This window comes from Elephas maximus, chromosome X, assembly GCF_024166365.1.
Source record: "Elephas maximus indicus isolate mEleMax1 chromosome X, mEleMax1 primary haplotype, whole genome shotgun sequence".
Lineage (NCBI taxonomy): Eukaryota > Metazoa > Chordata > Mammalia > Proboscidea > Elephantidae > Elephas > Elephas maximus.
In genome coordinates, this window is record NC_064846.1 from 92,276,447 (window position 1) to 92,302,608 (window position 26,162).

The window sequence follows — 26,162 nt, forward strand, 5'->3', positions numbered from 1 at the left end:
TTGACCTGTTCTTGTCTTTTTATATAATTGAGGTGAGGTCATACAATATTTGTTCTTTTGTGACTGACATATCACTCAGCATAACGTCTTGCAGCTTTATCCACGTTGAAGCATATATCAAGACTTCATTTCTCCTGTTGACTGAGTAGTATCTCATTGTAAGTATGTATCACGTTTTGTTAATCCATTCATTTGTTGATGTTTGGGTTGTTCCCATCTTTTGGCTATTGTGAATAGTGCCACAATGACCACTGGTGTACATATGTCTGTTCCTATCACTGCTTTTAAGTCCCTAGTAGTGAGATTTCTGGGTCATATGATAGTTCTATTTTTAGTTATTTGAGGAAGCTTCACACTGTTTTTAACAACGGCTGTACCATTTTGCATTTCTACCAGCAATAGGTAAGGGTTCCAATTTTCTCATACCCTCTCCAACTTTCTATTTTTTTTTCTTTCTTTTTTTTTTTAATCTTAGCCATCTTTGTGGGAATGAAATTGTATCTCATTGTGGTTTTGATTTGCATCTCTCTGATAGCTAATGAGGTTGAGCATCTTTTTATGTGTTTGTTGGTCATTTGAATGTTCTCTTTGGTGAAATGTCTATTCAAGTTCGTTGCTCATTTTTTTGATTGGGGTATTTGTCTTTTTGTGGTTAAGTTGTTGAAGTTTCACATATATTTTGTTCATTACATTCTGATGGGATATATGGTTTCCAAAGATATGCTCCCTATTGGTAGCTTGTCTTTTTGCTTTTTTTTTTGTAAAGTGTTTTGATGAACAAAAATATTTAATTTTAATGAAGTCCCGTTTATTTATTTATGTTTTTTGCTGTTTGTACTTTTGTTAGATAATTCATTGTTAAAACCTAGGCTCAACAGCCTTGCCTCTGCATTTTCTTCTAAGAATTTGATGGTTTTAGTTTACACATTTAGGTCCTTAATCCATTTTGAATTTTATTTTTGTGTATCATGTGAGGCATGGGTCCTGTTTCATTTTTCTGCACGTGGAAATCCCATTTTCCCAGCACCAGTTATTGAAAAGACACTTATTTCCTCATTGAATGGACTTAGCATCCTGGTTAATAATCAGTTCACCAAAGATTTGTGGGTTTATTTCTGGACTCTCAATTGTATTCCATTGGTCTATGTGTCTATTATTATACCAGTACTAGGTTGTTTTGATTACAGCAGCTGTGTAATATGTTTTGAAATCAGGAAGTGTGAGTCCTCCTTCTTTGTTCTTCTCCTTCAACATGGCTTTAGCTATTTGGGGCCTCTTGCCATTTCCTATGAAGTGGGGGTTGGTTTTTCCATTTCAGTAAAGAAGGCAATTGGAATTTTGATTGGGATTGCACTGAATCTATATATCACTTTGGATAGTATTGACATCTAAACAATACTAAGCCTTGCCATCTATGAACATGAAACATATTTCCATTTAAGTGTTCCTTAAGCTCTTTCAAGAAGCCCTGGTGGCACAGTGGTTAAAGTGCTCAACTACTAACTGAAAGTTCCGTTTCTCTGCAGTAGAAAGATGTGGAAGTCTGCTTCTGCAGAGATTTACAGCCTTGGAAACCCTGTGGAGTCACTATGAGCTGGAATTGACTCAATGACAGTGAGTTTAGTTTTGGCTAAACTCTTTCAAAGTGTTTTATAATTTTCATTGTATAAGTCTTCCACATCCCTGGTTAAATTTATTCCTAGTTATTTTATTCTCTTAGATGCTATTGTAAATGCGATTGTTTCTCTGATTTCCCTTTCAGATTTCCTATTTCTGGTGTATAGAAGCCCACCTGATTTTTACTTGATGACCTTATACCTTGCACCTTTTCTATATTTCTCTATTAGCTCTAGAAGTTTTCTCATGGAATCCTTGGGATTTTCTATATATAGGATCGTGTCATCCATGAATAGAGACAATTTCGCTTCTTTTTCAATTTGGAACTTTTTATATCTCTTTCCTGTCTTATTGCTCTGGTTAGAACTTCTAATACTATTTTGAATAGAAATGGTGAGAGTGGGCACCCTTGTTTTGTTCCGGATTTTAAGTGGAAAGCTATCAATCATTCTCCGTTCTGTATAATTTTGGCTGTTGGTATTTCATAGATGGCCTTAATAATATTGAGGAACTTCCATTCTATTCCAGTCTTCTTGAGGGTTTTCATCAAGAAAGAGTGTGGTGAGGGTGGGGCCAAGACTGCAGAATAGCCAGATGCTTCCTGCAATCCCTCTTATAACAAAGACCCAAAAAATCAAGTGAAATGATTATATTTATGACAAGCTAGGAGCCCTTAACATCAAAGGCAAAGTTAGAAAACAGACTGTGCAACAGGGGGTGAGAGAGACAGTTCAGAAGAGAAGAGGAGTTACCAGATCTGAATCGCTGGATCCCTCAGGCACCACTCCAAGGGCTGGCTGCAGAGGGCCAGTGATAGCACTTGGCCGCAGTTTCCTCAGGGAGGAGCAGCTAGCAGTACAGCCTACTTATATCTCCAGAACCACAGAAGAACAGTTCTTTTGGCAAAAGCTAAGTACTTGAGTATATTTTACTGTGCCCCCCCCCCAAAGTTGGCTTCAGTGGCTGTTGATTTCCCTGGGCCTGAGACGGGCCCATTTGAGAGCCCTGAGCCATGCTCCCAGACTTGGAGAAGGAGTAAATTCACAACAGGAGGAAAAGATAATTTGCTAACTCCACTAACCTGGGGAGCTCAGGACAGAAGTGGCTCCTGTCCAGGCATAAACAGTCCATGGACTTTGAATACCTTTCCCCTTGCATGAACCTGTGTGGGCCTATTTCAGGAGAATAGCCCCTTGCTGGCAGACTGCAACTATTTAAGCTGTGCGGTGGAGAGGTGGGTGTCTGATATTTGACACCACTTTGCCTATTAAACACGGTCCTCACCTACCCACATCAGGGGCCTATGGATTGGTGGCTCCACTCAGATCACCCAGCCACCTGCGACAGGGTTCCAAGGATAACTGGTACCTCCCAGTCCTTACAATCAAAAGCATTGGGTGCATATGGTCCGTCTGCAGAACTCACCCTCCTGTACGTTCTAGGGAACAGGGACGTGCTTTCCTCAGAGAAACTCAGGTGACAGTTCTCAGCCCCCTACCTTGTTCACAGCATGACCCCTGCTGCAACCAGATACTGGTACCTACACCAATCACCCCTGCCCCTCTAAGACTGTAGGACAGAGCCTGTACCACACACTTGATGATCAGCTACCTGAACACCTGAGCTGAATTCATACAAGAAAATGAATGGACTCCTAGATTGATACACCTGATAACAGCTCTAGCAATCTGGAGACAGGACATCAGAGCTCCAAAGGTGAAAATAATCAAGCTAGCTCACTCAAGCAACCCACCTGGACATATCAAAACAAAACAAAGCAAGAAGCTAGGCTACAGTAAGCAAACATAAAATAAACTAATACAATAACTTTTAGATGGCTCAGAGACAACAGTCAATAACAAACCGCATAAAGAAACAGACCATGATTGCTTCAAGAGCTCTCAAAAAAGAGAATCAAAGGATCTTCTGGATGAATATGCTTCCTGGAATTACTGGATGCAGAATTCAAAAGATTAATATATAGAACTCTTCAACACATCAGGAAGTAGATCACGCAATATGGAGAACAAGCCAAGGAACACACAGATGAAACCGTTGAAGAAATTAAAAAGGTTATTCAAGAACATAATGAAAAATTTAATAAGCTGCAAGAGTCCATAGAGAAAAGCCAATCAGAAATTCAGAAGATTAGCAATAAAATTACAGAATTAGACAACTCAGTAGAAAGTCAGGGGAGCAGAATCAAGCCAGTGGAAGGCAGAATTGGTGACCTTGGAGATAAAGCACTTGGAACCAATATATCTGAAGAAAAATCAGCTAAAAGAATTTAAAAAAATGAAGAAACCTTAAGAATCATGTGGGACTCTATCAAGAGAAATAACCTATGACCGATTGGAGTACCACAACAGGGAGGGATAACAGAAAATACACAGAGAATTGTTGAAGATTTCTTGGCAGAAAACTTCCCTGATATCATGAAAAATGAGATGATATCAATCCAAGATGCTCATCAAACTCCACATAAGGTAGATTTTAAAAGAAAGTCACCAAGACATATTATAATCAAACTTGCCAAAATCAAAGATAAAGAGAGAATTTTAAGGGCAGCTAGGGATAAACGAAAAGTCACCTACAAAGGACACTCAGTAAGAATAAGCTTGGACTACTCAGCAGAAACCATGCAGGCAAGAAGGCAATGAGATGACTTATATAAAGCATTGAAGGAAAAAAAATTGCCAGCCAAGGATCATATATCCCACAAAACTGTCTCTCAAATATGAAGGTGAAATTAGGACATTTCCAGATAAACAGAAGTCAAGGGAATTCGTAAAAACCAAACCAAACCTACAAGAAATGCTAAAGAGAATTCTTTGGTTAGAAAATCAATAATATCAGGTATCAACCCAAGACTAGAACACTGGACAGAGCAATCAGATGTTAACCCACACAGGGAAATCACAAAAATAAATCAAGATAAAAAATGCGCAAAACAGGGAAACAGTGATGTCATTATGTAAAAGAAGACATTAAAATAATAAAGAGGTTCTAAGAAATGTAGTCATAGATCTTTCCTATGGAGAGGAAGACAAGGTGATATAAAGAAATAAAGGTTAGGTTTAAACTTAGAAAAATAGGGGTAAATATTAAGATAACCACAAAGGAGACTATCCTACTCATCAAAATAAAATACAAGAAAAAATAGAGACTCAGCAGAAACAAAATCTACAACAATGAAGAAGAGGAAAAGACAATATATAAAGATAACTACTCAGCACAAAAAATTAAGTGGGAAAAAGAAACTGTCAACGACACACAAAAAAAAGACATCAAAATGACAGCACTAAACCCATACCTATCCATAATTATGCTGAATGTAAATGGACTAAATGCACTGAGAAAGAGATAGAGAATGGCAGAATGGATAAAAAAAAAACACAATCCGTCTATATGCTGCCTACAAGAGACACACCTTAGGCTTAGAGACACAAACAAACTAAAACTCGAAGGATGGAAAAAAGTATATCAAGCAAACAACAATCAAAAAAGAGCCAGTGTGGCAATATTAATTTCCAACAAAATAGACTTTAAAGTTAAATCCACCACAAAGGATAAGGAAGGACACTATATAATGATTAAAGGGACAATATACCAGGAGGATATAACCATATTAAATATTTATGCACCCAATGACAGGGCTTCAAGATACAAACAAACTCTAACAGCATTGAAAAGTGAGAAGGACAGAGCCACAGTTATAGGAGGAGACTTCAACACACCACCTTTGGTGATGGACAGAACATCCAGAAAGAAGCTCAATAAAGACAGGGAAGATCTAAATGATATAATCAACAACTTGACCTCATAGACATATACAGAACACTCCACCCAACCAAAAAACCAAACCAAACCAAGTGCCATCAAGTCAATTCCAACTCATAGCGACCCTGTAGGACAGAGTAGAACTGCCCCATAGAGTTTCCAAGGAGCGCCTGGCAGATTCTAACTGCCTACACTTTGGTTAGCAGCCGTAGCACTTAACCACTATGCCACCAGGGTTTCCCTCCACCCAACAGCAGCTAATTATACTTTCTTTTCCAACACACATGGAACATTCTCTAGAGTAGACCAAAACGTTAAGTCTTCCTATCCATGTAAAGTCCTCAATGGATAATGGAAATGTTTTTAATACTTCAGATTTATCATGACACATTCTCCTAAGGAAAAAAGAGGCACTAGGGCTTTGCCTCACAGTCTTTCTAACTGAACAAATTTTGCCAATAGCTATTTCTGATGAGAATCAGGATGGTCATCTATACTAAAATGGATAAAGAGGAAAAAGTGCTGGACCAATATGATATTTGTATGAAATGGTCTGCTCAACAGGGCGGATTCTACCTGAGGACTCTCTGGCTAGCTGCCAACTATGGGTAGCAGCTCCCACGTGGCACTGATCACAGACTTCCACACACTTAGTTTCAGCTCTGAATAATCACCTTGTGAAGGCAGATGATTAGCTCTTTTCCCCGACAGTCAATATCTGTAAGGACATTCCAAAAACAAACAAACAAACTTGTTGCCATCAAGTGAATTCTGACTCATAGTGTCCCTATAGGACAAAGTAGAACTGCCCCATAGGGTTTCCAAGGCTGTAATCTTTACAGAAGCAGACTGCCACATCTTTCTCCCACAGAGAGTCTGGTGGGTTCAAACTGCCGTGCGCCTAAACATTACACCTCCTTAGTCACATCACCTGAAGTCCCAGTCATGTTAGTTTCAGCACAGACTAGCAGAAGATAGTTTCTACTGGTAGTGTTGCCTGAATAGAGTTCTTGGATGGAAAATCCTGGAAGAATTTTGTAGAAATCAACTCTCAGTAATAAGTCTTTCATCTTTCAAACAGCAATTACACTACACAGGAAGAGTGTTTTTCTCCTCCTCTCCCTCTACCTGTTAATGGCCTTACCATTCCCTCATTTGGTGAGAAAGTGTCCATATACATAAACCCTCAAATACATCCAAACTCCTGCCAAATCCTGTAGATTCTACCTCTCCTGTGCTTCTAAAAGCTGACCCTTCTTATCTACTCCTGCTATCACAGCCTAGTTCATGTCAAATTCTCTCACACCTAAACTGGGATATTAACCTCCTCTGGCTCTACAAGTTTTCCCTTCAAGTTAAACCACATTAATCAAGATCTTGAAAGTCTCTGTCTTAAAACTCAGCTGTATTCGCCATCTGAATTGTAACCCTAAGATCACAGGAATATGCCTTTATTGATTAGTATGGTGTTCTGGACACTTAGAACAGTTCTTGGGGCAGAGCAGACACTAAAAGTAGGTGTAAGAGAAAGGGAGGTAACAGTGAATGCTCCTTCCTGCTTTCTATTTTGCACAAGGGATAAAAGCAAGTAACATTCATTGGGAATGGATAATTTGGGGGACATCTCACAGAAGTTTGTCCTCACTACACACAAAACCTACCCTTATATGCACTTGCATATTCTCTATCTCTTCCTTCCTTGATCTTCCTATCCATTTACAAAGGTTTATCTGACCAACTGTCATCATTGCCAGTTTAGTATTTCAGAGTATAGAACTATGACTCCAAAATCTGGATCTAATTTCTAAAACAAACACATAAGTGCTTACCATGTATCAGACACCGTTTTAAGTATTTTAAAATATATTAACTCATTTAATTATCACAATAATTGCATAAGATATATTATCCCCGTTTTATAGATGATAAAACTGACATTCAGAAATATTAATACATATTGTATGAGACCACTAGTGTAAAAACCCATGAAAAGGTTTACGTACAAAAAGAAACAATATTTGGTGATTATGAGGGAGGGAAGGGGTGGGGATTGGAAAAACAATAGGCAATAGATAAGTGGTAACTTTGGTGGAGAGTAAGAAAGTACACAATACTGGGGAAGCCAGCACAACCTGTACAAGGCAAGCCCATGGTAGCTCCATAGACAAATGGACCTGAGGGACCAAATTGCTGGGCAGAGGGCTGTGGGGACCATGGTCTCTGGGAACCTCTAGCCCAATGTAGAATATGTTCTACATTCTACTTTGGTGAGTAGTGTCTGGGGTCTTAAAAGCCTGTGAGCGGCCATCTAGGCTGCTCCACTGGTCTCGCCCCTTCAGGAGCAAGGAAGAATGAAGAAAATTAAAGACATAAGGGAAAGATTATTCCAAAGGACTAATGGACCACATCCACCATGGCCTCCACCAGACTGAGTCCTGTACAACTAGACGGTGCCTGGCTACCACCACTGACTGCTCTGACAGGGATGCCAATAGAGGGTCCCAGACAGAGCTGCAGAAAAATGTAGAACAAAATTTCAACTCAAAAAGAAAAACCAGACCTGCTGGCCTGACAGAAACCGGAGAAACCCTGAGAGTATGGCCTCCAGACACCCTTTCAGCTCAGTAATGAGGACACTCCTGAGGTTCACCCTTCAGACAAAGATTGAACAGTCCCATGGAACAAAACAAGACTAAAGGGGTGCAGCAGCCCTGGGACAGAGACTGGAAGGTAGGAGGGAACAGGACAGCTGGTGATAGGGAACCAAGGGTTGAGAAGGGAAGAGTGTTGACATGTCGTGAGGTTGTTAACCAGTGTCATACAACAATGTGTGTATTGTTTGATGAGAAACTAGTTCTGTAAACCTTCATCTAAAGTTCAGTAAAAAAAAATATATATTAATACAATTTCCCAATATTATACGGCTATTAAGTGGTAGAGGTTTAGAGACTGAGCTGCTAACCAGTAGGCTGTGCTGCCTCAAATTGAATGGAATTGTCCAGACAGGACATAAGCTCACAACAGGATGCCATCAGCACATGGCTTTGGAATTGAACTCCAGAAAAAGCAGGGCTCTAGAAGGCCTCTTCAAAAAAAGATTCCTGATCTGGAATCAGGATCTTCTTATGATTAATAGTGCAACACTGCATTCAGACATGTGAGACAGTGCTGCCTAAAAAATAGGGATGAAGGCCTGAAATATTGATGAGAATGTCTGGAATTAATAATAATGATTGACATTTATGGAGCATCGTGGGTGATTTACAAAATAAAATGATTCAACCTGCACAGAATCCCATAAGGTAGGTACAATTATCATCCAAATTTTAAGGTGAAGAAACTGAAGCATAGAAGATTTAAGTAATTTCCCAAGGTCTCACTTCTAGGACTTAGGAGAGCTGGGATATAACTCCCAATAGTCTGGTTCTTGAGTCATTGTATTAATTAACACGTAATTTTGCTGGCCTCTGGAAATGGCCTCCAGCCATACCAGATGCAAGAGAGGGGCTTTCACTCAGAAATTAGAGAGGAACCACCACAGGGTTTTCTCTCTCTACTTCCTATATTAATGTGAAGAGAACCTTCCTAGGCCTTCAAAACAGCACCATCCCTAGCCAGTCTGCTATTCTCATATCAAGCTCTCTGCCCAATATACATAGAGCTTTCCAAGAGACGGAATGTCACTACCCTATTTTCTGATCCCCTACACTTTCCCCTATCCATTCCATGTGACCCCCTATACAATAGGCTAATGCTCTGCCTTGGACAGACCCTGCACCTGGAAAGACCTTTCCACATACTCATACTGGTCTCTTGCTCTTAAGGCTGTTTTTACATCCTCCCTAAAAAAATGAGAGATTCACAGAGCCCATCAGATGGAATTCATCTTTGCTCCCAATATTCCCTCATTGCAGGTCATGGCTTCAGGCTTATACTTATTGCCTGTACAGATATCTGACTAGTTTTTAAATTGTGGGCTCCTGGAAGGCAGGAAAAATGATCTACCAGTTCATCAATTTATTCATCAAATGTTTATTGCACGCACATTTTGTCAGGCCTTATTCTTGGCAAAGGGGATAAAATAGTTAATGAGATACTATCATTGCTCTTAATATGTGTTACAGAGATAAGACGTACCAAGTAACACAGACACTTAATATAAGTGCCATAATGGGAGTAAGCACAGAGGTCACAGAGAACATAGAGCAAATAAACTGCAAATATTGCCAAATGGTGTTGGAGAAGACCGCCACAAAGCCAGATGAAAGACTGGAGAAATGAGGGGGCTATCTCTCTCAGAGCTCTATCAGCCAATCTGCAGCGTGATGTTCATCCTCCTAAAGGGTAATTAGGAGCCATTTCAAGGAGGGGATTGATTAATGGCCAGTTCTAACTTGGACAGGTCGTTCCAGCTATAGAATTGTATGGCAAAAGAAGTCGTAATAGAGTTCTTGATGTGGGGGAGGGAAGGCATCAACCTCTCTTTCTGTGCCAGGCTGATTCAAAGATTCTTAACTATCTCTGCAGAGCCCTGGTGGTACAATTTAAGTGTTCTAGCAGCCACTCCTTGGAAACCCTATGGGCAGTTCTACTCTGTCCTGTAGTGTTGCTATAAGTCGGAATCAACTCAGCTGCAATGGATTTGGTTTTGTTTTTCTTTTTTGGTTTAACTACCTCTGCACTTCCTCCCGGAAAGGAAGCATTGCTACTCACATTTGGTCAAAACAGATCAGTAACTCCTCATTAAGATGTTTTGCACATCCTCTCTCTGGCACTTTCTGCTTTTCCTTCTTCCTGTCTCCTTGTGCTGAGCAAACCTGGGCAAGGCTTACCTATCATCTTATCACTGCATTTCTCTGCTTTTCCACCTCTGCTACCCCTACAGATAGATGAGTGAGTGACAGGAAGATAAAACAACAACAACAAAAAACCACTGCCGTCCAGTTGATTCCAACTCATAGCGACTTATAGGACAGAGTAGAACTGCCCCCACAGAGTTTCCAAGGAGCGCCTGGTGGATTTGAACTGCTGACCTTTTGGTTAGCAGCCATAGCACTTAACCACTATGCCACCAGGGTTTCCGACATGAAGATAGAGTCTGCTGAATAATCCAACCTGTCTTTCTTATTCACACTCTCACATCCTCACCCCCTGACCAGGCTATTCCAATAAACTTCTTTCTGGTCCTTGGTTCCAGCTTCTCAATTCAATCCATCCTCAATACTGCTTCCAGAAGCCTCCATCAAATATAACCCAAGCCAAACCAAACCTGTTGCCATCGAGTTGATTTGACTCATAGTGACCCTATAGGACAGAGTAGAACCACCCCATGGGGGTTCCAAGGAGCAGCTGGTGAATCCAAACTGCAAACCTTTTGTTTAGCAGCCGAGCTGTTAACCACTGAGCCAGCAGGGCTCCCCATCAAGTATACAGACCTGATAACCTGGTATTTCCCTGCACAGAAACCTCCATTCACTTATGATGTCCAATCTCTTACACTGATGAAGTGCAAATTCTCGTGTGAGCAAATCTTGCTCTTTCACCTGAATCATTCATTTAGTTAGAACATATCAATGCCATGACTAATGCATTGGTCTTTCTATGGGTCATCTCTGCTCTTTCCCCCCAAACACATTTCACTCAAAGTTCTGTTACGAGTAATAATTAGGTAGAAGTCCTTAAAGCATAGTTATCAAACTTCTCTGCATATTTTAATCTGGGGAGCTTTTAAAAATTCTGATACTCACACATACCCCATACAGATTGAATCAGAATATCAGGAGGCAGAAGTCAGGCATTAGTATTTTCTGAATATATGCAGGTAATTCCAATGTGCAGCAAAGTTTAGGAATCACTGCCTTAAAGGATCAATTATCTCTTATAAAAAAAATGGAACGGCATGAAAAATCAAAGTCGACCTATATAGACACTATTGAGGAAGAATTAGTTCAGAAAACAGAGGTGATTGTCATGGTAAATCCTGAATGAATCTCTGTGTTCACCATCTCTGGAGTCAGGGATGGATGGTGGATTTCATTGAGATGGGCTTGTTCATATATACTGTCCATAACCTTAGCAAGTCCAGGAATCCTGGAATTGTAGAAGAAACTAATTGTCAGGAGATTGTGTATATAAATAATATAACTTCTGTAGTTTCTGCCTCTGAAGTATCTACTGAGGCCAGCTCCTCTTTAATATGCATACTATTACTGCCTTAAAATGTTAAAAAGCAAAGATGCCTCTTTAAGGACTAAGGTGCATCTGACCTAAGCCATGTTGTTTTCAATCACCTCATATGCATGTGAAAGTCGGACAATGAATGAGGAAGACTGAAGAAGAATTGACAGCTTTGAATTATGGCATTGGCTAAGAACATTGACTATTCTATGGACTGCCAGAAGAATGAGCAAATCTGTCTTGGAAGAAGTAGAGCCAGAATGCTTCTTAGAAATGTACTTTGGACATGTTATCAGGAGGGACCAGTCCCTGGAGAAGGACATCATGCTTGATAAAGTAGAGGGTCATCAAAAAAGAGGAAGACGCTTTATGAGATGGATTGACACAGTGGCTGCAACAATGAGCTAATGCATAACAAAGATTGTTAGGATAGTGCAGGACAGGGCAGCGTTTCGTTTGTACCCAGGGTCACTATGAGTGAGAACCAACTCGATAGCACTTAACAATAACATCACTGCCTTGTTGTTGTTAAGTATCGTCGAGTCAATTCCAACTCATAGCAACCCTATGTATGCAGAACGAAACATTGCCTGGTCCTACACCATTCTCACAATCATTGTTACACTCAAGCCCATTGTTGCAGCCCCTATGGCGATCCTTCTTGTTGAGGGTCTTCCTCTTTTTCTGTGACCCTCTACTTTACCTAGCAATCACTGCCTTAGTTAAGACCTTATATCCACGCACTGGGTCTATTAAAACATCTTTAGAGCAGATTTACGTATTTCCAAGTTCAGCCATATCCACCATTTCCCACAATGATCTTGTCCTGATCTTATTTAGGAGAAGAGTCAAGAACCCCAGGAAGGCCTGGGTTTTGCTAGAAGAGAGAATACAATAGGTCTTGAGGTGACAGAGAGAAGTATAAGGAGTTGATTGTGTGTGAAGAGAGGGGGGAATGACTGTGGTGGGAAGCTGGAAATTGAACAGATTATGAAGAACCATTACATCGTATTAAGGAGACTTGCAGACAATGGGGGTGACAACTTAAGCAGGAGGACTGACAATGTTATTTAAATTAAGATCATTCTGGCACCAGTAAGGTGAACTGATGGAAAGGAGACAAGGCTACAGGTGGGCAAACCAGTCAGTCAGTTTTCAGTGATTTGGATAAGAGAGGGTGATGACCACAACTCTTGCATGGGCAGACAGACAGAAATGGATGCATCCTACATGTATTTATGTGGTCAATTTCAAGGGACATGATCTATAGTTTGTTGGGTTCAGGGGAAGGAAGACTTCAGTGATGACCCTTGGGTTTCTGACTTGGGGAAGTAGGTGGACATAGAAGAAATTCTCCTTCAAACCAACTCATGGGCCTCACTTCAAACCTAAATCAAAATATCTGAGGGTAGGGGTCAGTCTTTAAGCTCCCAAGGGGACTGTGTATCTCCACCCAGGATTATTTTTTCTGTTAATAGCAGCAACCCCATTCCAGTAGCTCATACTGGAACCCACCAGCATGAAATCAATATCCTTCTAATCATAATCTTCACTTGCTCTTCATCAATGAAAGTAATACATGACTGCCACTCTCTGATACAACTCATTGTCCTCAGACAACAACTGAAGATGCTGTAGGCCACTTATCCACATCTCTAATCACTAATCCAGCCATAATGAACTTCTTTCAGTAAGCCACCTTCCCAATTTTCACTAGAACTTTTCACACAATACTTGATCCACACCCAATTCTCCCTACAAGTCCTAGATTGGATGTTGCCTCCTCCAGTAACACTTTTTGAATACCTATGGCCTTGTTAGGTGCCCTTCTCATGTAATTTTAATGCACCTGTACCTCCCTAATCATAGCACTGAATCTCACTGAATTCTATGTTTCTATCTGTAATTATCTGTTTCTCTGCCCACTGGAGTGAAACCTCTCAAAAGCAGAGATTCTGATCGTTTTTTGTTTGTTTGTTTCATACTTGTTTGCCAGTGCCCACAATGGCTTTGCTGCCGATATTCAAATGCCAGCAGGGTCACCCATGAGGACAGGTTTCAGCTGAGCTTCCAGACTAAGACACGCTAGGAAGAAGGACCCGGCGGTCTACTTCCGAAAAGAATTAGCCAGTGAAAACCTTATGAATAACAGCAGAACACTGTCTGATATAGTGCTGGAAGATGAGCACCGCAGGTTGGAAGGCACTGAAAAGATGACTGAGGGAGAGCTGCCTCCTCAAAGCAGAGTCAACCTTACTGACGTGGATGGAGCCAAGCTTTTGGGACCTTCATTTGCTGATGTGGTATGACTCAAAATGAGAAGAACCAGTTGCAAATATTCATTAACAATAGGAACATGGACTGTTTGAAATATGAATCCAGGGAAATTGGAAATCATCAAAAATGAAATGGAATGCATAAGCATAGATATCCCAGGCATTAAAACCAAAAAACTAAACCCACTGCCGTCGATTCCGACTCGTAGTGACCGTATAGGACAGAGCAGAACTGCACCATAGAGTTTCCAAGGAATGCCTGGTGGATTCGAACTGGCGACCTCTTGGTTAGCAGCCATAGCACTTAACCATTACACCACCAGGGTTTCCTAAGCATTAGTGAGTTGAAGTAGATTGATACTGGCCATTTTGAATTGGGCAATCATATGCTCTACTATGCCAGGAATTACAACTTGAAGAGGAAGGCGTTGCATTCATTGTCAAAAAGAACATTTCAAGATCCATCCTAAAGTACAACCCTGTCAGTGATAAAATAATATCCATATGACTAGAAGACCACTTAATACTACTATTTACATTTACTCACCAGCCATTAAGGCCAAAGATGAAGAAATTGAATTTTTTTACCAACTTCTGAAGTCTGAAATTGATCAAATATGCAATCATAATGCATTGATAATTACTGGTGATTGGAATGCAAATCTTGGAAACAAAGAAGTATCTGTAGTTGGAAACTACGGCCTTGGTGATAGAAGCAATGCTGGACAGCACATGATACAATTTTGCAAAACTTCTTCATTGCAAATACCTTTTTCAACAACATAAATGGTGACTATACACATGGACCTCGCCAAACAGAATACACAGGAATGAAATCGACTACATCCGTGGAAAGAGACGATGGGAAAGCTCAATATCATCAGGCAGAAAAAGGCCAAGGGCCAACTGTGGAACATACCATCAATAGCTCATATGCAAGTTCAAGCTGAAGCTGAAGAAAATTAGAACAAGCTCACGAGAGCCAAAGTATGACCTTGAATATATCCCACCTGAATTTAGAGGCCATCTCAAGAACAGATCTGACACGTTTAGCACTAATGACCAAAGACCAGATGAGTTGTGGAATGACATCAAGGACATTGAGGTGCGATTAATTACTTTTGTATGTGGACTTCCTAGCCATGGTCTTGCAACTACAACCCAGGTGATTGTGTGATAGGGTGATTGTGGCCTACCAATGGAATTGGCCAGTTTTTCCCTTAAAAAAGGGCCAATTCCAGAGCAGGGAGGAGGAGCCTATCAACAAGAAAGGAGAGCCCCAGTAGCAGAGACCTGGCAGCAGGAGATGGCATGGTGGGCTTCCCAGCACAAGGAGAGAGAAAGCTGAGTGGCTTTGGGCAGAGACTGAGGGCCAGAGAGAGGCACGCCTGTGAATAAGGCTGGGAAGAGGCTATCCCAATGGAAGAACTGTTTCCTGAGTGTTCCTGGACCTCAGTTGCAACTGTTACTTCCCTAACAAACCCACAATTGTGAGTATGATCTGTGAGTTCTGTGTGACCATTGCAATAAATTATTGAACCCAGTAGAGAGTGCTGTGGGAGCGACAGTTGGTGTTAGAATCGGTAAAGATGGTAGAGAGAGGAGACGTGTCTGACCCCTGCCTCATACGAATCAACCTTGGAGTGTTGATCTTTATTCTCGTTCCCCCTTGTGAAGCTGAAGGAGATCAGACACTGCCCCTATGCCATTTTTACAGACACCATACATGAAGAAAGCAAGAGGCCGATAAAAAGACAGGAAAGAAAGAAAAGACCAAAATGGATGTCAGAAGAGATTCTGAAACTTGTTCTTGAACATAGAGTAGTTAAAGCAAAAGGAAAAAATAATGAGGTAAAAGAGCTAAACAGAAAACTTTAAAGGGTGGCTCGAGAAAAAAGTATTATAATGAAATGTGCAAAGACCTGGAGTTAGAAAATGAAAAGGGAAGAACATGCTCGACATTTCTGAAGCTGAAAGAACTGAAGAAAAAATTCAAGCCCTGAGTTTCAATATTGAAGGATTCTATGGGGACGATATTAAATGACGTAGGAAGCATCAAAAGAAGATGGAAGGCATACACAGAGTCACTGTACCAAAAGGAATTGGTCAACATTCAGTCATTTAAAGAGGTAGCATAAGATCAAGAACTGATGGTACTGAAGGAACAAGTCCAAGTTGCACTGAAGGCATTGGCAAAAAACAAGGCTCCAGGAATTGACAGAATACCAAGAGAGATGTTTCAACAAACAGTTGCAGCGCTGAAAGTGCTCACTCGTCTATGCCAAGAAATTTGGAAGACAGCTACCTGGACAACTGACTAGAAAAAAAAAAAGAAAGAAGAGATCCATATTTATGCCTATTCCAAAGAAAGGTGATTCAACCAAATGGGAAATTATTGAACAATATCATTGATATCACATGCAAGAAAAATTTTGCTGAAGATCATCCCAAAGTACCTGAAGCAGTACATCAACACAGACCCACCAGAAATCCAAGCCAGATTCAGAAGAGGACGTGGAACCAGGGATATCACTGCTAATGTCAGATGGATCCTGGCTGAAGCAGAGAGTACCAGAAAGATGTTTACCTGTCTTTTATTAACTATGTAAAGGTATTCAGCTGTGTGGATCATAACAAATTATGGATATCATTGTGAAGAATGGGAATCCCAGAACACTTAATTATGCTCATGAGGAACCTGTATGTAGATTAAGAGGCAGTCGTTTGAACAGAACGAGGGGATACTGCATGGTTTAAAGTCAGTAAAGGTGTGCCTCAGGGTTGTATCCTTTTACCACACTTATTCAATCTGTATGTCGAGCAAATAATCCGAGAAGCTGGACTATATGAAGAAGAATGGGGCACCAGGATCTGAGGAAGACTTATTAACAGCCTGCATTATGCAGATGCACAACGTTGCTTGCTGAAAGTGAAGAAGACTTGAAGCACTTACTGATGAAGATCAAAGACCACAGCCTTTAATATGGACTACACCTCAACATACAGAAAACAAAAGTCCTCACAACTGGACCAATAAGCAACATCATGATAAATGGAGAAATTCCTGAAGTTGTCAAGGATTTCATTTTATTTGGATCCACAATCAACACCCATGGAAGCAGCAGTGAAGAAATCAAAAGATGCATTGCATTGGGAAAATTTGCTCTAAAAGACCTAATTAAAGGGTCAAAAAGTGAAGATGTCACTTTAAGGAGTAAGGTGCACCTGACTCAAGCCATGGTGTTTTCAATCGCCTCATATACATGTGAAAGCTGGACAATGAATAAGGAAGACCAAAGAAGAATTGAAGCCTTTGGATCACGGTGTTGGCAAAGAATATTGACTATACCATGGACTGCCAAAAGAACGAACAAATCTGTCTTGGAAGAAGTATAGCCAGAATGCTCCTTAGAAGCAAGGATGGCAAGACTTCATCTCACATACTTTGGACATGTTTTCAGGGAGATCCAGTCCCTGGAGAAGGACATCATGCCTGGTAAAGTAGAGGGTCAGCAAAAAAGAGGAAGACTCTCAACGAGAGGGACTGACAAAGTGGTTGCAACAATGGACTCGAGCATAACGATTTTGAGAATGGTGCCGGACTGGGCAGTGTTTCACTCTGTTATACATAGGGTCACTATGAGTTGGAACCGACTGGACAGCACCTAACAAGAACAACATTAACAAAGACTAAGAAATTTCCCGTTAAAATCAGGAACAGGACAAGAATGCCCACTCTCACCACTGCTGTTTAACATTGTTCTGGAAGTTCTAGTCAGGGCAATCAAGCAAGAAAAATAAAAGGAATCGAAGTCAGGAAGGAGGAAGTAAAACTATACCTTTTTGCAGATGACATTATCCTATACCTAGAAAACATCAAAGAACCCACAAGACATTTTCTAGAGGAAATAAATGAGTTCAGCAAAGCAGCAAGATACATGCTCAACACAGAACACACAAAAATCTGTTGAGTTTCTATACACCTAAATCCAAAACAACAATCAATATTCTTAAAACAAAATTAAGGAAACAATATCATTTATGATGGCATCTAAAATAATAAAGTGCCTTGGAATAAATTTAACTAGGAAGGTAAGAGATTTGTACACTGAAAATTATAAAACATTGCCAAAAGAAGTTAGGAAGACCTAAGTAAATGGAAAGACTTTCTGTGTTCATGGATTGGAAGGCTTAATACAGTTAAGATATCAATACTACCCAAAGAAATCTATAAAGCCAATGCAATCCTCATAAAATTCCAACACCCTTCTTTGCAGAAACTGAAAAGCCAATACTCAAATGCATATGGTAGGGCAAGGGACCCCAAATAGCTAAAACAATCTTGAATAAGAAGAACAAAGTAGGACTCACACGTCCTGATTTCAAAACATACTACAAAGCTACAGTAATCAAAACAGCCTGGTACTGGTAAAATTATAGACATATACACCAATGGAATAGAATTGAAAGTCTAGAAACAAATGCATACATCTGTGATCAACTGATTTTCAACAAAGATGCTACAACCATTCAATAGAGAAAGAAGAATGTCTAATAAATTGTGCTAGGAAAATTGGATTTCCATATGCAGAAGAATGAAGCAAGATCCATGCCTCACATGATATACAAAAACCAATTCAAAATAGATCAAGGACCTAAATATGGACCAAAACATGGATGAACCTTGAAAACATGCTGAGTGAAATAAATCAGTCACAAAGGGACAAATATTGTATGATCTCACTTATATGAAATAGGCAAATACATAGAAATCAAAGCTTATTAGTGGTTACCTTGGAGAGGAGAGAAGAGGAAAGGGAGAGTTACTGTTTAGGAGGCACAGAGTTTCTTTTAATGATGGTAGAATAACTTGGAAAAGGATAGTGATAATGGTTGTACAACATAAAGAGTATAATCAATTTCACTGATTATACATGTAAACATTGTTGAACAGGCAAATATTTTGCTATGTATGTTTATACGACAATAAAAAAATCAATTGGTCATATTTGTGGGGTCTATTTCTGGACTCCCTATTCTGTTCTATTGATCTGTGTATTTATCCACTCACCAATACCACATAGTCTTGAATAAGTAAGTCTTAAATTATGGGTGTTGTAATTCCTCTTTTTTCTATTTTTTTCATAATTATTCTGGCTATTCTAGTTTCTTTGCCACTCCATAAAAATATGTCTATATTTACAAGGAATTCTGTTGGGATTTCAACAAAAATTATGTTAAATATATATATCAGTTTGCAGAGAACTTACATTTTTACTATCTTGAGTCTTCCAGTCCATGAACATATTTATGTCTCTTTATTTATTTAGGTCTTTGATTGCTTTCACCAGCATTTAGTAGTTTTCCACATAAGAATCCTGTACATGTTTTACTAGATTTACATTTAAGTATTTTGGGGTACTTTGGAGCAACTGTGAATGGTATTTTTTTTTAATTTCAGCTTCTAGTCTTCCATTGCTAGTATGTATAAACACCGTTGATTGGGACCTTTTATCTAAGGCCATTAGACCTACGCTTTGGGTAATCTCACTCCAACATATCTGTTTCCATGATCTTCCACTCTTAACTATCATTTGTAGTCCCCTATGAGGAGCCTTCAGGATCAAAATAAATAGTCTAGGGGACTCCCATTACCAGGCAGTCCTCTCAGCAGTCACATCTCTCACCATGCCCAAATTAACTGTCTTCCTAATTATAACTTGGATTCTCATGTAACTTCCCCAGCTTTCCTAAGGAGAGAAAAATACCCTGACCAGGCTGTTTCTTTTCTGACACAGCGACCACCATGAGGGCCTGAAATTTAATTATCTTTTTAGTTCTATCACCCCAGAGGCCTGCATATTGGCCTATCAGCCAGTTCTCGAGATATTAGCAGATATTTCAGGGTGTAGCCTGGCCACACAGACACTTGTGCTGGAGTTGCCTAGTAAATAGATTTCAAAGAATTTTTTGGAATTGAGCTCTAGCTACAGCAGAGGATGGAGAGGTTCCTTCAAAGAAACATTATAGTTGTATGCAGTGTATTTTTCCTTCTGCTTTATGCTCCTGAGTTTCTCTTTCTATTGATGGCTCCAGTATCCCCCTGGACACTCAGGATTAAAAGCCACCTTTGAAAAACCCAAGTTGTAGTTTGATTCTATAAACTCCTATCAAATAAACAATTCTAGACACGGCTGACCACTGTCTGATTTTACTGATCAGACGATCTGTCTGATTTTGATCAGATCATCCCTCTGTCACCTCCTGATGAATAATGTCCTTCCACTCTGCATGAAGTTTAAAACTCTCAGAAAATCATTCCCCATTGTCTAGGCCACCAGCAGCACCCTGACAAACACCAATCCACCCAACTTTCAGGCGGTAAATTTTCCCATTTTCTCTGGGACTCTACCCAAAACCAAAAAAAAAACCCCAAAAACCCTGTTGCTGTCGAGTCCATTCCGACTCATAGTGACACTACAGTTGACACTATAGGACAGAGTAGATCTGCCCCATATGATTACCAAGGAGCACCTGGTGGACTCAAACTGCCATCCTTTTGATTAGCAGCCATAGCTCTTAACCACTACATCACCAGGGACTCTACGTATACTCATAAATCTGCCTTAAACACTTTCTCTCGCCTCCATTAGCCTGGTTATTTCTCTTCACCCTTTAGATTTTATTTCCTCCAGGAAGGCTTCTTTGAATATGTAGGTCCATCAGGTGAGTTTTCCTTTTTGTATTCTCCCACTATACCCTGTCCCACTGAAATGACATGTGAATTTGGGTAGATTACCTAACTTTCAATTGTTCAGTTTTTTAACCTGTTGGATGGGGATAGTGAGAATAATGCCTCATAGGTTTGTGATGAGTATAAGATAAGCAAATACATGTAAAGCACTTAGAACAGCTCCTAGCACCATAGATCGCATTTAGTAAATATTATTTAATATTATCAGAATCCATAGGTCACAATGCATTGAATTTTTTTTGCTCTTTCTCCGCACAAGTTAATGTGCTTGAGATTAGAGACTGTCTTTCTTATATTTAAATAACAGTATCTAACACAAAACTTTTTAGAATGAATTAAATGAACATATAAATAAGTAATGAGTACAATCTTCCTTTGTAGACCACCATATATTACCATACATGCAAAAGAATGAAGTTGGATACGTACCTCAAGCTATATGCAAAAAACTCAAAATGGATAAATGACATAAATATAAGAACTAAAACAAAAAAACTGTTAAAGGAAAGCACAGAGATAAATAAATTATCATGATTTTGGATTTGGCAAAGAATTCCTTGATATTGTACCAAAAGCGCAAGCAACAAACAAAAAATAGATAAATTGGACTTTATCAAAATTAAAAACTTTTCTGAATCCTAGCATATTATTGAAAAATGGAAATACAGCATTCAGAATGGGAGAAAATATTTGCAAATCATCTATCTGATGTTGTTGCTGTTGGTGGATGCGCTGACTCATAGCGACACTATGTACAACAGAATGAAACATTGCCCAGTCCTGTGCCACACTCACAACAGTAGGTATGTTTGAGCTCATTGCTACAGCCACTGTGTCAATCCATCTCTATGAGGGTCTTCCTCTTTTTTGCTGACCATCTGCTTTATCTAGCATGATGTCTTTCTCCAGGTACTGGTCCCTCCTGATAACGTGTCCAAAGTACATGAGAAGTCTCTCCATCCTCGCTTCTAAGGAGTGTTCTGGCTGTACGTCTTCCAAGACAGATTTGTTCATTCTTATAGAAGTCCATGGTATATTCAAAATTCTTTGCCAATGCTATAATTCAAATGCATCAATTCTTCTTCAGTCTTCCTTATTTATTGTCCAGCTTTCACAGCATATGTGCCAACTGAAAGCACCATGGCTTAGGTCAGGCACACCTTAGCCATCAAAGTGACATCTTTGGTTTTTAAGATTTTAAAGAGGTCTTTTACAGCACAGTTGCCAATTGCAATGACATGGGTTTCCATGGACATTGATTTTGGATCCAAGTAAAATAAAACCCTTGACTTCAATATTTTCTCCATTTATCATGACGTTGTGAGGATATTTATTTTCTTTATGTTGAGGTGTAATCCATACTGAAGGCTGTACTCTTTGATCTTCATCAGTACATGGTTCAAGTCATCTTCACTTTAGGCAAGCAAGGTAGTGTTTTGCATATTGCAGGTTGTTAATAAGTCTTTCTCCAAACCTAATGCCACGTTATTGTTCTTCATATAGTCCAGCTTCTCAGATTATTTGCTCAGCATAATAATCTAGGCATTGCTGTTGCTGCTGTTAGGTGCCATCGAGTCGATTCAGACTCATAGTGACCCTATGCACAACAGAACGAAACACTGCCTGCTCCCGTACCATCCTCACAATTGTTACTGTGCTTGTGCCTGTTTTTGCAGCCACTGTGTCAGTCTATCTCATTGAGGGTCTTCCTCTTTTTTGCTGACCCTCTATTTTACCAAGTATGATGTCCTTCTCCAGGGATCAATCCTTCCTGATAACATGTCCAAATTATGTGAGACGTAGTCTTACCATCCTTGCTTCTAAGAAGCATTCTGGTTGTACTTCATCCAAGACAGATTTGTTCGTTCTTTTGGAAGTCCATGGTATATTCAATATTCTTCATGAACACCACAATTCAAAGGTATAGATTCTTCTTCGGTCTTCCTTATTCTTTGTCCAGCTTTTGCACACACATGAGGTGATTCAAAACACCATGGCTTGGATCAGGTGGACCTTAGTCCTCAAGATGACACCTTTGCTTTTCGATACTTTAAAGAGGTCTTTTGCAGCAGATTTGCCCAAATGCAATGTGTCTTTTGATTTCTTGACTGCTGCTTCCATGGCTGTTGATTGTGGAACCACGTAAAATGAAATCCTTGACAACCTCAATCTTTTGTCCGTTCATCATAATGTTGCTTATGGGTCCAGTTGTGAGGGTTTTTGTTTTCTTTATGTTAAGGTGTAATCCATACAAGGCTGTTGTCTTTGATCTTCATTAGTAAGTGCTTCAAGTCCTCTTCACTTTCAGCAAGCAAGGCTGTGTCATCTGCATAATGCAAGTTGTTAATGAGTTTTCCTCCAATCCTAATGTGCTCTTCTTCTTCCTGTAGTCCAGCTTCTTGGATTCGTTGCTCAACATACAGATTGAATAGTTATGGTGAAGGATACAACCCTTATACACACCTTTCCTGACTTTAAACCATGCAGTATCCCCTTGTTCTGTTCAAACAACTGCCTCTTGATCCATGTACAGGTTCCTCAGGAGCACAAGTAAGTATTCCAGAATTCCCATTCTCTGCAATGTAATCCATAATTTGTTATGATCCACACTGTCAAATGCCTTAGCATAGTCAATAAAACACAGGTAAACATCTTTTTGGTGTTCTCTGCTTTCAGCCAGGGTCCATCTGACATCAGCAATGACATCCTTGTTTCCATGTCCTCTTCTAAATTGGCTTGAATTTCTGGCAGTTCCCTATAGATATACTGCTGCAGCTGCTTTTGAATGATATGCAGCAGAATTTTGCTTGCATGTGATATTAATGATATTGTTCAATAATTTCCTCATTTGGTTGGATCACCTCTCTTCGGAATAGGCATAAATGTGGATCTCTTCCAGTTGGTTTTCCAGGTAGCTGTCTTCCAAATTTCTTGGCATAGATGAGTGAGCACTTCCAGCACTGCATCTAATTGTTGAAACATCTCAATTGGTATTCCATCATTTCCCAGAGCCTTGTTTTTCACCAATGTCTTCACTGCAGCCTGGACTTCTTCCTTCAGTACCATTGGTTCCTGATCCTATGTTACCTTCTGAAATGGCTGTCTACTTCTGAAAAGAATTAGCCAGTGAAAACCTTATGAATAGCAGTGGAACATTATCTGACATAGTGCCAGAAGATGAGCCCCTCACATTGGAAGGCACTCAAAATGTAACTGGGAAAGAGTTGCCTCCTCAAAGTAGAGTTGACTTTAACAACGTGGAGGAAGTCAGCTTTTCAGGGCCACACCTGCTGATGTGGCAAGTCTCAAAATGAGAAGAAACAGCTGCAAACACCCATTAATAATCAGACCATGGAATGTATCAAGTATGAATCTAGGAAAGTTGGAAATCATAGAAAATGAAGTGGAATGCATACATATCAATATCCTAGGCATTAGTGAGCTGAAATGGACTGGTATGGGTCATATTGAATCAGATAATCATACAGTCTACTATGCCAGGAATGACAACTTGAAGATGAATGGTGTTGCATTCATTGTCAATAAGAACATTTCAAGATCTATCCTGAAGTACAACACTGTCAGTGATAGGATAATATCCATATGCCTACAAGGAAGACATGTTAATATGACTATTGTTCAAATTTATGCACCAACCACTATGGCCAAAGATGAAGAAATTGAAGATTTTTACCAACTTCTGCAGTCTGGAATTGATCAAACATGCAATCAGGATGCACTGATAATTACTGGTGATTGCAACGGGAAAGTTGGACACAAAGAAGAAGGATGGGCAGTTGGAAAATATGGCCTTGGTGATAGAAATTATGCTGGAGATTGCATGATTGAATTTTGCATGACCAAAGACTTCTTCATTGAAAGTATCTTTTTTTTCACCAACATAGATCCTGACTATACACATGGACCATGCCAGATGGAATACACAGGAATCAAATAAACTACACCTGTGGAAAGAGGTGAAGGAAAAGCTCAATATCATCAGCCAGAACAAGGGCAGGTGCTGATTGCAGATCGGACCATCAATTACTCATATGTAAGTTCAAGTTGAAACTGAAGAAAATTAGAACAGGTTTTTGAGAGCCAAAGTACGGCCTTGAGTACATCCCACCTGAATTTAGAGACCATCTCAAGAATAGATTTGACACGTTGAACACTAATCACCGAAGACGGGATGAGTTGTGCAAGGACATCATAAATGAAGAAAGCAAGAGGCCATTAAAAACGCAGGAGAGAAAAACAAAAAGGCCTAAATGGATGTCAGAAGAGACTCTGAATCCTGCTCTTGAACACAGAGTAGCTAGGGAAAAAGGAACAAAATGATAAAAGAGCTGAACAGAAGATTTCAAAGGCAGCTCAGGAAGACAAATTAAAGTATTATGATGCCATGTGCAAAGACCTGGAAATAGAAAACAAAAAGGGAAGAACACTCTCAGCATTTCTGAAGCTGCAAGAACTGAAGAAAATTTCAAACCCCTAGTTGCCATACTGAAGGATTCCACAGGGAAAATATTAAACGATACAGGAATACTCAAAAGAAGATGGAAAGGTGGGGCCGAGATGGCAAAATTGTCAGACGCTTCTGCTGATCCCTCTTACAACAAAGACCCAATAAAACAAGTGAATCGATTATATGTATGACAAGCTAGGAGCCCTGAACATCAAAGGCAAAGTTAGGAAATTGGACTGAGCAGCAGGAGGAGGGAGAGATGGTTCAGAAGTGGCGAGGAGTTGCCGGACCTGACTCGGCGGGAATCAGCCCCCCTCAGGAACGATTCCCTGGTGCAATCGTGGCAGGGCTGGCGTAGCGTTTGGCACACAGTTTCCTCAGGGAGATACAGTGAGCCACACGGAGTCTACTAACGCCTCCGGAATCACCAAAGAACAGTGCTTTCAGCAAAAGATAAGTACTTGTATCTAATTTACCGTGCCCCTAGCCCCCAAGCCAGCTTCAGTGGCTGTTGATTTCCCTGAGCCTGAGATAGGTCCTGCTGCATGCCCTGAGCCATCCTGCTGGCCTTGGAGAAGGAACAATTAACAAAAGGGGGAAAAATCAGCTGGCTCCCCTAACCTAGGAACTCAGGGCAGAAGCAGCTTCTGTTCAGGCACAAATGGTCCACTGACTTTGAATGCCTTTCGCCCCTGCATGGACCTGTGTGGGCCCATTTCGGGAGCTTAGGCCCTTGTTGCCAGACTGCAATGGTGTATGTGCATGAGATCTAACTTCAACTGTTTTAGCTGTGGAGTGGAAAGGGAGGTTGTTGATGTTTGACATGGCTCTGCCTATTAAGTATGGACTTTACCTACTCACATCAGGGGCCTAAGGACTAGTGGCACCATGTATGCCACCTAGCCACCTGTGAGAGGGGTCCAAGGATAAGTGGTGCTTCCCAGTCCTTACAGCTAAAAGCACTGGGTGCCCATAGTCCAGCTGCAGAATCCACCCACCTGAGTGCTCTAGCGAACAAAGACATGCTTTCCTCACACTCAGTGGGCAGTTGCCAGCCCCTTGCCTTGCTCAGAACATGACCCCCTGCTGC